Source organism: Nicotiana tabacum, chromosome 3 (assembly GCF_000715075.1).
Source record: "Nicotiana tabacum cultivar K326 chromosome 3, ASM71507v2, whole genome shotgun sequence".
NCBI classification, from domain to species: Eukaryota; Viridiplantae; Streptophyta; class Magnoliopsida; order Solanales; family Solanaceae; genus Nicotiana; species Nicotiana tabacum.
The window spans coordinates 41309550-41318070 of NC_134082.1; the positions used below are offsets into that span (position 1 = coordinate 41309550).

The window sequence follows — 8521 nt, forward strand, 5'->3', positions numbered from 1 at the left end:
AAAAGGAAGTAACAGTACGTAATTGATTTGAGAAGAATACATAATTTCTTAAGTTAGAGTTGGTGTGAGTTAGAATATCTAAAATGATAGAGGAACTAGCAAAAATGGATAATCTTGGATATCTGTTAACAATTTCTTTAATAGCTTGGTTTAGTCATCATTACTTAGGTTTTGTTTAGTGTTTTTATAGTTTTGGTTATTTGCCTATTTAGATTCTTTGAATGTTTGCAGTGCTCGTTTGATGGAACGTTTATTTCTAATTCTTTGTTCGTTCTGTTTGATCACTGTTCATGCGCTCTCTTGTGCAAAACGTATCGTGGGAGGTTGGATATTAAGAAGGAAAATCTGAGTTTATCTTGTTAATTGTTTTACTTTATTATTTTAATAGTAGGAGCATGTTAGGCCGACTACACTCGGGTAGGCAAACTTTAGGATTTCCTTTTCTTTTCTTTTATATGAAGTGAGAGGTCGCCCCCTTTGGTTTATTTATCCGGGGAATGCCCCGATGTATTTGCACATATTTTATTCTGGGGAATGCCCCGTAGTATTCTGTAATTGGAGGTCGTGACGAACATCGTAGAAGAAGTAGCGTAGGATAATTTAGATTTTAATTTTCCTTCTTTTAATTTTCTTTCATTTAGGTGGGGATGACCTCGAGCCTCTTTTGTGTTTGTTTTCTTTTTCTGTGATTTTATCTCAATTTGAATGTTTTAAAAGCCAACTAGATTGAGTACGCAACTGTGACCTTCACGGGACTTGGGAAGTGCCTAACACCTTCTCCCAAGTCAAATGAACCCCCTTACCCGAATCTCTGGTGCAGACTTAGTTTGGAGTCCAAAGTGTTTTAAAAGAAAAATTATTTTTTTTTAAAACGGTGGCCTGTCACACCGAAACCAATGTCAGGTGGTGACTCTGAGTTATTTCCTTTTGAACACAATTTTGTCACTTTTTAATTAAAAATCCTTTTGAACTTCACAAATCTTTTTAATATTTTTTAGAGGGTTAAGTGAAGTAGGTGTAAAAAAAGGGGGTGTGACAGGCAAGGTCCACAAGCACAAATGGGTCATGGTAGAGGTAGAGGCGGAACATCTAGTTCAAACAGTCCTCAAAACCACATTTACCCGTTGGTAGACGACATGATCAGGAGTTAACGGCTGATGTTGTTACATGTATATTATCAGTCTCCTCATATAATGTATATGCACTGATTGACCCAGGTTACACCTTATCATACGTTACTCCGTTGGTTGCTAGTAAGTTTGGAATAACACCTGAATTTATTAAACCTTTTGAGGTGTCTACACCTATTGGAGACTCAGTGATAGCTAAGCGAGTATATAGGGGTTGTATAATAGTAGTTCATGGTTGATCTACCGTAGCATACCTAATCGAGTTAGATATAGTAGAATTTGATGTTATAATGGGTATGGATTTCATCGTAGGCTTACCTCGTACCCAACGTAAGTTCAATTCGATATGGGTGATTGTTGATAGGCTACAAAGTCAGCCCATTTTCTGCCCGTTAGGACTACATATTCTGCAGAGGATTATGCAAGGCTTTATACTAAGGAGATAGTACGACTGCATGGTATCCCTGTATCCATTATCTCGGATAGAGGAGCTCAATTTACAGCTAACTTCTGGAGGTCCTTTCAAAAAGGATTAGGGTCTTAAATAAATCTTAGTACAACATTTCTTCCCCAGACAGACGGACAAGTTGAGCGTACTATTCAAACACTGGAGGATATGTTATGAGCTTGTGTAATAGACTTCAAAGGTAGCTGGGATGATCATCTGCCGCTTATTGAGTTCGCATATAACAGTGGCTACCATTCCAGTATTCAAAGGGCTCCATACAAAGCTCTTTACGGACGAAAGTGTAAGTCGCCTATAGGGTAGTTTGATGTTGGGGAAACTACATTAGTAGGACCAGAATTGGTACATCAGGCAATATAGAAAATTAAGCTTATACAGGAAAGGCTATTAGCAGCTCAAAACCGTCAAAAGTCTTATGCGGATAATCGACGGCGAGACTTGGAATTTCAGGTTGGCGATTGGGTATTCCTAAAGTTATCACTGATGAAAGGCGTTATGAGATTCAGAAAAAGGGGAAAACTTAGCCCTTGGTACATTGAACCATATAGGATCATACCCAAGGTAGGCCAGGTAGCATATGAGTTAGACTTACGTTCAGTCTTGGAGTCTGTACATCCAGTGTTTCATTTGTCTATGCTCCATAAATGTATCAGAGTTCCTTCCAAAATTGTGTCAGTTGATGACATTCAGGTCATATAGCAGTTATCATATGAAGAAACTCCCATTGTTATACTAGACAGACAGGTTCAGAGATTGAGAACTAAAAACATAGCTTCGGAGAAAGTACTTTGGAGAAACAACAATGTGGAAGAAATGACTTGGGAGGCCGAAGAAGAAATGAAGTCTATATATTCCTACTTATTTCCTCCTCCAGAGAAGGGTTCGACTGAGATGTCATAACCTTATGGTATGTGTATGGATTCCTATGTTAGTTATTGTCATTGGTCATGTGAGGCCATTGTCGTTATTAATGATTGTGGTCCTATGTGGCGTTGAATCATTAGTTACTATAGGAAGAGTTGGTAGTAGTACTATTACAAAGGCGACTCTGCCAAAGTTATATAGATCCCGGGGAGTTAAACATTCGAGGACGAATGTTTCTAAGGGGGGAAGGATGTTACATCTCGCATTTTCGTACGTTAAAGTTTCGTCTTCAGTAAATTCATGTAGACTCGGGGATGAGATTTATTTACCGTGAAAATAGTAACAACAATTAAATTTGTATATGGGATTCTAAAAATACGTGATCTATTTTTATACTAGTTGTTAGAGCATATGATGCTAAGAATATGAAGTTTAACGATGAAATACAAGCTAAAACGAGGCAGTAATCAAACTGAGAGGCCTACTGCCCGGGTATAGGACTGGTCGATGGGGGACCTCAGGGTCGATATCTGAGTCGAGCTCGAGCTATCGGGGGTAGTCGGGAATGGGATAACAGTTACGATATGATTAATCAAGGCTCTATATGGCCAAGGCCAAGCGATAAATAAAGAACAAGTAAGAAAGCGATAAATGCTAAAGTGGCCTCGAGCCAGTGAGAGCAAGCGAGTTAGAAAGAAGAGAGAGAGATATTATTGATCTTGTTGAGAAATAGTTGGAGCAACATCACCCCTTTACAAGGTAGTGTCTATTCCCTTTATATAGGATGGGAACCCGGCTATAGTACATGGGCATTAATTGTAAAGTATGGAGATGTGACGGCTAGACGCCATGATTCAGCGTAGGCTCTGGATAGGCCGGCCCTGTCAGACTTAGCCGTGTGCCTAAGGAACTTCCCATTCTGTTCTAGCCTCGTCCTCCATCTTCTTCGAGCCAGGCCCCAACGATCCCCGAGAGAGGGAACTCAATCGTGGCTTCACATACTTGGGGTCTCGAGGCATTCTTTCGAAGTGGCTTGATAGTGAGAAATCAAGTCCTTTAATTTTGCCGCGTACAGATAGTCTCCACGTTTCCCAGAACGAAGCGATGGGAAATGATTTTGACACCTGACTCCTCGAGCTTCTTATGGTGACATCACACTAATGATGCAACCTATGGCGCGAGCTCCAAGGTGAGTGTACTGCCATCAATTCGGTTATTCAAGAGCGCAATAATTGTATTCGCCGGTCAATCTTGAGGCATGGCTTCTCGTCGATGGATGCCTCTGGGGTCGGGTATCACCCCATCGATCTGTGTTGAGACTGTTGGCTTCCCGGGGCTCACTCCAGATTGGTGAATCGTTGCTGTTTCCCGCATATATATGGGGCGGCTTCGGCTTATTCAAAAGGCCTCACTATTTTAGATAGCTATCCTTACGCCTTGGCAAAGGGTTCTTCATTTCTCCAGGCATAAAAAGCGTTGGCGCACGTTCTTGCTTTAGTTTGTCAATTCTACCATAGTCATGGCAACTACTTCGGGGCTGGCCCCTGACAGGGAGTGGGGAGTGCCACTCCCGGCGCTCAAGATCCACGGGAGTTTGCTCTGAAGATCGTGTCTTTGATAAAAGAGGAACATCTGGAGATGGTGAGGGGATACTGCGGATGGAGCGAGGAGATAACGCTGAAGGCGCTTTCCCCAGATGAGAGCATTACAAACTTTGCTGATGGATTCTTGAGCGTATACCTATATCTTTTCGCATTTGTCCCCTTGATAAGGTTGTGCTTGATTTTTTCTAGAAGTATCGGGTTACTTTGGCACAGACTCATCCGTTGTTTTGGCGAGGGGTGTTGATGATGAGGTCCTTTGCGGAGAAGGCTGGGCTTGAATTAATGCTCAGTCACCTCGTCAGGTTGTACCGGCCCTTTCATCACTAAGTCCTGCTAACCCCGTGGTGCCGTTCGTCTACGCCCTTTGTTGTCGATGACGAAGAAGATGGGGATTGAGAGTGGTCCAGTTGGTTCGTTCGGGTCTGGACGGCCGACATTATCCCTGTGGAGCTTATGCCGTTTCCCGAGGGATGGAATTACGCATGTGAGTGGAGTGTCTAGCATTTTTTCAGATTCTGCTTATAGCGAAAAATCAGTTGAGTAATTGTGCTTCTCCTTTTTTGCAGCAACTTCATGGACGTCGAGCGAAGTTCTTGATCTTCCCAGATAGGTCCGGAGGTTGGTGACCCATTCGACCTGCGACGAGCGTAGGTGGCGAGCTGTATTCCATATCAGATGGGGAGCGAGATACCAAGGTATGTGTGCATGCTGTCTTTGCCTTGGCCTTCGTATATTTGAGATGACATTTTTCCCTTTTTTTTTGTATTGGATTTGCCGTTGTAGGTACCGGGCGGTTCCTTGGGATGAGGCAGTGCTCTTCCAAAGAGGGGAAGGAGTCGTCGGCCTCCGAGCTGAGGGACGATGGCGATAAATGGGATTCGCACCTGCAGTGTGGTGGAGCTTTTAATGGGGCTCAATGGGCTCGTATCTTCGAGAAGAGGGCATTGCCCGAGTCTGCTGTTCCCGAAGTGTTTGATTCCAGGATGGCGGTTCCTACTAGTGGATATGCTTTGTCCGATATTGATTCTTCCGGGCCAAAGAGGCTGGACTAATAGGAGTGTGCTCCGCCTTCGAGGAAGCCTGCCGGCTTCGCTTCAAGGTGATTTTTGGTGTAGTCATCTCGGTATCTTGCATCTTCCGTTCTTTATCGAGTTTTTCTTTTGCAGGCCTTTGATAGGCTCAAATATGAACTGTTCTATCAAGGGGCCAGGCTTTGGGAAGCTCTGGACGAGGGTGAGTCCTTCAAGCTCCTTAGCCAAGAGAAGGAGGTTGAGTTGGTGCATTGGCGATATGAGGCGTACTGGAGCTCGAATTACGAGAGCTACTTGATGGAGTAGGTAACCTTTCGTAGTACACGATTCGCTCCTTTTGACCCTTAAGGTTAACCATTTTCCCATCTCAGCTGCAGAAAAAGACGGAGGCTTTAGAATACCTTAAGGGCAAAGCCTACTGCATCAGGAATGCTTGTAGTGAACTAAGGGCTGAGGTGCAAGCTCAAGCTTTAGAGGAGAAAAACACGTCGACCAAGGTTCCTGCCTTTAAGGTCTAACTCTATTTGGCTCGTGACAATGCTTCAGTTCAAGCAGATATGATCGCGAAGCTCGAGACCGATCTATCAAAGGTCGGGTCTCAGATAACCGATGCTCGGGCTGAAGCGTTGTTGAGTCGAACCATGGCTGATCAGGAGATGGCAATTCATGTGAAAGATGTTGTTGATGCCCAGGCTGAGTTGAAGCGGGCCATCGATTATGAGAAGAGGATCGAGGAATATGGTCGTAGTAGATCCCGCAGAGAGGTACTCGAGGAGGTCGGCGCTAGGGGCTTCGTTCTCTCAGAGGAATTGGCTCATGCGAGGGCAGACGAGTGCGATGCTCGGTTACTTCTTGTTGACGTCTTGGGGAGCAAATCTGGGGCCAGCAGGCCGTAGCCTTTTGGAGCAGAGCGTAGATTCCGTCGTTTTTCAATTTTGTATTTGATATCTGTAGAACATGTTTGTATATGGAGAGCGTGCCTTTTGCATATATAAAATAAGGGAAAACTTGAAGCTTTATCTCTTTCGTATCCCTTTTTGCATTGCTTTTGACCAGGAGGGCTGGTTTTAGTGTTTGACGGGAACCTCGTGGGTCCGGAGCTAATTAGGCAGGCTCGAAGGCTTTTAAGAGCGAATTTTGTCGTAAGTAGGCGTTGGGGCCTCAGTACTTTGCCCATCTATTTAGGCTCAATATTTAAGCCCGACCTTGACTCAAGCTTACCAGAGCTCCAGTCTCTTGTGCCTGCATGAGGGGATGATAATCGTTTTTATTTCTCGCCCTTGGGCGTTTGTTCCACTATTTTGGGTTCAGTCTCCGAGTCGCGTTGCGACTTGAGCTTCAATGGACCCTCAAGTTTTTCGTGCGTGCATGGGCGGATGACAATGGTTTCTATTTCTCGCCCTTGGTCATTTGTTGTTTCAACTATTTTGGGTCTATTCTCCGAGTCGCAACGCAACTCGAGCTTCAATTGACCCACAAGTTTTTTCGATTTTCAAGCTGGCGACGGTGGCTCTTACGTGGTTTGGTCGTTGAGACCTTTTAATATGCGGCCCGAAGGCTTGTTTAGTTAACTATTTTGGATCTGGTCTCCGAATTAGGTTACGACTCGAGCTCATTTTAATCCTCAAGTTTTCAATTTTCAAGCTGGCGACAATGGTTCTTACGTTGTTTGGTCTATAAGACCTTTTGATATGTGGCCCGGAGGCTTGCATAGTTAACTATTTTGGATCTGGTCACCGAATCAGGTTACGACTCGAGCTCATTTTAATCCTCAAGTTTTCAATTTTTAAGCTGGCGACAATGGTTCTTACGTTGTTTGGTCTATAAGACCTTTTGATATGTGGCCCGGAGGCTTGCATAGTTAACTATTTTGGATCCGGTCTCCGAATTGGGTTACAACTCGAGCTCATTTTAATCCTCAAGTTGTCAATTTTTAAGCTGGCGACAATAGCTCCTACGTTGTTTAGTTGTTGAGACCTTTTAGTGTGTGTCCCGGAGGCTTGTTTGGCTGGGGACAATGGCTCTTACACTTTTTGCCCGTGGGCATTTTGTAGGCTTTATTTTCCTCTTGTCAAGGTCATTTTGAAATGATTTTGCCTGACCAGTCGTCGGTTCTGGAAGAACCTCGATTTCAAGTCGTTATCGGCGATGTTTGAGCACCTCGGAAGGTTCTTAGCTCGTAGGTTGAGTAGGTCAAAGCCTTATGATTCGGAGCTGACATGGTCGAAGCTCGTTTGCCTATTGAGGGAAGCCTGTTTTAATCGGTTCTTTTCGAAGTAATGGCCTATGATTTTGTTTAGCGACGATCGGGCATCCCTAAGTCGTGTTATTTTGGTTGGATTAGCCGTTTTGACCGTAGTCATATGTGTTTGGCCAGAGCCATTTTTGATCCCGAGTGATAGTTTAGGTGTCTACACCGAGGGTATGCCCTTTTGGGAATCTTACAAATGCAACGTATAGCCTAAACTTTGGGATTTTGAGTTTTATGCCTGTAGTAAGGTCTTACAAAATTTTCATGCTTGTTGAGGTCTTAGAATTTGTCATGCCTGTTGAGTTCTTACAGTTTTTGTTGCTATCTCGAATAGATCTGGTTACGCCGAGTCTTCCTGCTCGAGGTCTCACAGTTTTGGGTTTTCCGTGCATGGCAATTGATGACAGTCTCCGAGCCATCGATTTTGCTTAGGGTCGAAGGCCACTATTCGTGAGCTCGGAGTTACCTTGTTGGGGCTTTATGTGCCCGGAGTTCTGACCCTGGGGTTGTGCGAGCACCAAATTGTCGACGTCAAGTCTCCAAGTACTTTGGGCAGCATTCGATGGAAGGATCCTCGCTGTGAGTATGTCGAACTTTCTTTTGTTGGAGTACGAGGTGCTTTTGGTGGCAGATACCTTTCGATTCATTTACGTAAACATATATTCTTGTGTTGAATTGATCTATATTAAATCAAATTTGGTTGCTCGACGATTTCCATGTTGCCTCGCCTGAAGTTTTTGTGGCTTCAAAACTTCAACCCGGAGGCCATCTAAGCATTTGAACTGATGGCGTCCGTTCCCGAGTTTTTGGGACGTTTCTAATGCAAGAATTTGTTTCCTTACCCTGAGAAGGAGTCTTCTTTTTCTTTTGACAAAAGGTATTCTTTGATTGCTCGATACAATAGTACATGTATTCGCCGACGGGGGCCTGACTTTATGGTCATGGCGCGTTTGACCATTTGGTCCGATACATTGTTTTCCCATAGGAACCTTATTTGACATTTCAAAAGCTCCTTCGAGCGGGTAGCTTTTTGGGGGAATGCCCCTCGCTATTCAAAAGTCGGCCGCAAGGGAAGTCTTGAGCATTTTGCGGAGTTTCACCTTAGGCAGCTCACAGACGTTGCCTCGTTAAAAATCTTGCCGGTAAAAACCCTTCTTTTGGGAAAAAACTCAGTC

The 8521-nt window shown here is 44.0% G+C and overlaps 1 long non-coding RNA gene across 1 annotated transcript; it reads left to right on the top strand.

Annotated features, from left to right (window-relative positions):
• Nucleotides 1–823: 823 nt before the first annotated feature.
• On the top strand, nt 824–6094 carry LOC142179420 (uncharacterized). The gene is made up of 4 exons (XR_012707486.1): nt 824–4548; nt 4631–4759; nt 4848–5397; nt 5467–6094. It is a non-coding gene; the product is annotated as an uncharacterized LOC142179420 (long non-coding RNA).
• Nucleotides 6095–8521: the final 2427 nt, after the last annotated feature.